This window comes from Aptenodytes forsteri, unplaced genomic scaffold (assembly GCF_000699145.1).
Source record: "Aptenodytes forsteri isolate BGI_AS27 unplaced genomic scaffold, ASM69914v1 Scaffold85, whole genome shotgun sequence".
Lineage (NCBI taxonomy): Eukaryota > Metazoa > Chordata > Aves > Sphenisciformes > Spheniscidae > Aptenodytes > Aptenodytes forsteri.
In genome coordinates, this window is record NW_008795533.1 from 568,926 (window position 1) to 571,882 (window position 2,957).

Below are 2,957 nucleotides of genomic sequence, written 5' to 3' on the forward strand. Positions count from 1 at the left end.
ATAAAAGAAAACCTATAAGGTCTATGGGAGCTTATTGTGGATGAGTAACATTGAAGGCACCCTCATAAAATGCATAATGCAGTTCGTAATCCTTAGCAGATTCCCTTTTTTTTTTCCCTTTCTTTCTTTTTTTTTTTTTCTTCTAGAGACATAATATAGTGCACAGCAGATGGGTACATTCATTTGTGAACGCTAAGTATTTTTTTTTTTTCTTGAGAGACATAATATAGTGCACAGCAGATGGGTACAGGGTACAGTGAACGCTAAGTATTTTTATCTCTCACTGTACAAGTCAAGGTTTTCCTTCAGCTGAGCTTTGTAAAATTTCCTATACAAGCCGAGGCATGTCACTTACGGAGCTGGATCCTTGAGAGCAAAGTGGTTTGTTTTTTTTCCCCTCCCTCCTGTAGCACTTCTTGAGAGACATAATATAGTGCACAGCAGATGGGTACATTCATTTGTGAACGCTAAGTATTTTTATCTCTCACTGTACAAGTCAAGGTTTTCCTTCAGCTGAGCTTTGTAAAATTTCCTATACAAGCCGAGGCATGTCACTTACGGAGCTGGATCCTTGAGAGCAAAGTGGTTTGTTTTTTTTCCCCTCCCTCCTGTAGCAAACCATCCAGACAATTAAAAGCAGAGATGACCCAGCTTGTGCTTGATATATGCTTGCTATTCTCAGGCATGGTTTTGCTTGCTGGATTCGCAGAGGAGTGTGTGTGTGTGACTCTTGTGCAGTTAGGTCCCTCGGAGGGAGCACAAAACCCCATCCTATTGCTGCGCATGAAAGCGGTACCTCTGCCTGCTTTCTTAGCTGCTTCCCTTGCCAGCAGGGATCCCCCACTGTGAGCCAAAGGACGAGTTTGTGGCAAGAGCTTTAAATTTGAAAGGCCGACGTAGTTAGCATGGGACAGCCTCGTTCCTAGCTGTGGAGGCTGTGCAGAAATTCATGTTTAATAGCAAGGAGACGGTGGACTCTTCAGCATGGTCCAGCTCCGTGGTCCACAGGACCTTCATCTGCAAGAGCTTGCTTTGCTTGCGTGATGCTCTGGAGGAGCAGAGCATCTCGATCTCATGAGGGGGAGGATATCTGTGGAGCAGCAGAGCCTGTATCAGGAGCCCTTTCCTAGTCCCTGTCCCAGTGGTGCTGTTCCTTGGCAGCTTTGTCACTGAAGGAGAACCACCCTCCAGTGTGGTTCAAGGGACCTACTGGAAGTTGCTGAGCTCCTGTCAGTGGTCTCCGTTAAGCCAGGCTGGACATTTATATGCCTTTCCCTATGGCTCCATTAATATCATAGCTAGCTTGGAGACAGTTTTAGGAGACCTTGCTGCAGCCCATGGCTAGAGGCCAGCAGCTGGGTGTTGTGGTTGGCAGCAGAAGGCTTGGTGGACATCTCTGGTGGTGGGGCCAGGGTCCTGAAGTCCTCTGGCTGATGCTGCTGGGATGGCTGAGCAAGTCTTGCTTGTCAGTCTTTCTAAACAGTGGTGCGTCACTGCTACTGGTCCCCTGGCTTGTTAAGGGTTATTCCCTGAGCCTGGATGGCCTTTAGGATGAGATCTTGACTGGCTTTTCAGATTTCTCCTTGCATCTCTCAGGGTTTTGAAGTCACAGCACTTGTCTGCATGGGAGAACCACGCTCACCTGAGGTCCAAGCCAAGCCCCAGCCTGGCCTAGAGGGACGCCAGTGGAGAGTGCCCCGTGGGCACAGACCCATATTACAGCTAAGGTGATCCATGGACTAAGAGCTGCAGAAAGGACCTGTGCCTGCTGTGAGCGAGTCCATTTTGATACACTGCATTTTCTTCTAGTTCCCTGAGCTGAACTGCCTGAATGCTCTCAGAAAGGAGCTTTATGGGGATCAGCACCCTCAGATGACCTGTCTGTCAGCCTTGCAGATGGGGCAGTGCATGCTGAGCCTCTCTGAGGGTTGTGGTTTGGCAGGTGGGACCACGTTCCCGCCTGTTCCCCTGTCCCAAGCCTTGCAGTGCAGCCTGTGGGTGCCTGGTGGGCCAGGCTGGGACAATGCTGCCAGTGCAGCCCACCTGCTAAGCCAGTGGTAACTCTGCACTGAGACCTTTCTGTGGGAAAATCCAGACCTCGTGGAGCAGACTCTATGGGAGAGTCTTGGACAGAGGCTCATGAGAAGGACACTCTGAAGACTATGGTTCGGGTCCTCTGCTCAACCTGGTCTCCACTGGACAATGTGCAGATCTTCCTAGAGCCAGCTCATCTGATTTTTGTCTCCCTCTCCTCTGTATGGACAGCAGTTCATGCGGGTATGGCTTTCTGTGATATTGCTTCTCGCACACTGCAAATTCATGCTGATGAAGGTGGTTTAAGGCATGCACTATGCACTGTGGGCAGAAGCTGGAAGGTCTGAGACGGTCCTTAACTCCATGAAGGTCCGTTCCACTAAATCCCACAGTATGTCTGTCTCCTGCTCATTTTGTGACTTCCCTCAGTCTTGAGCAAAGGCAGAGCTGAATCTTTTTTCTGGAGCTAATTCTGCCCATCTTCTGCTCAAAGCCTGTGATTTCCTTGCTGTGCCCATGCAGCTGCTCTGTGGCCTGAACCTGCTGGACTCAGAGGCGAGGGGAAGGAGACTTTGGGGTGTATGTGAGGGTTGGGGGGTACAGGGGTACTACACAGAAGGGCCTCCCCCTGCAGGTACTAGCACCCAGGGCTCAGGCATGAAAGGGTATGGGAGGTAGGGGTGCAAAGGGGGAAAAGGGAATTTTCAGGGGCACCTGGGGGACAGAGCTGAGGGCTTGGCCCCATCAACCCAGGGGTGAGTCTCAGGAAACCTCCCTGGGAAGGGATCATAGAATCATAGAATAGTTTGGGCTGGAAGGGACCTCTAAAGGTCATCTAGTCAAATCTCCCTGCCACGGGCAGGAACATCTTCAACTAGATCAGGTTGCTCAAAGCCCCATCCAACCTGACCTTGAATGTTTCC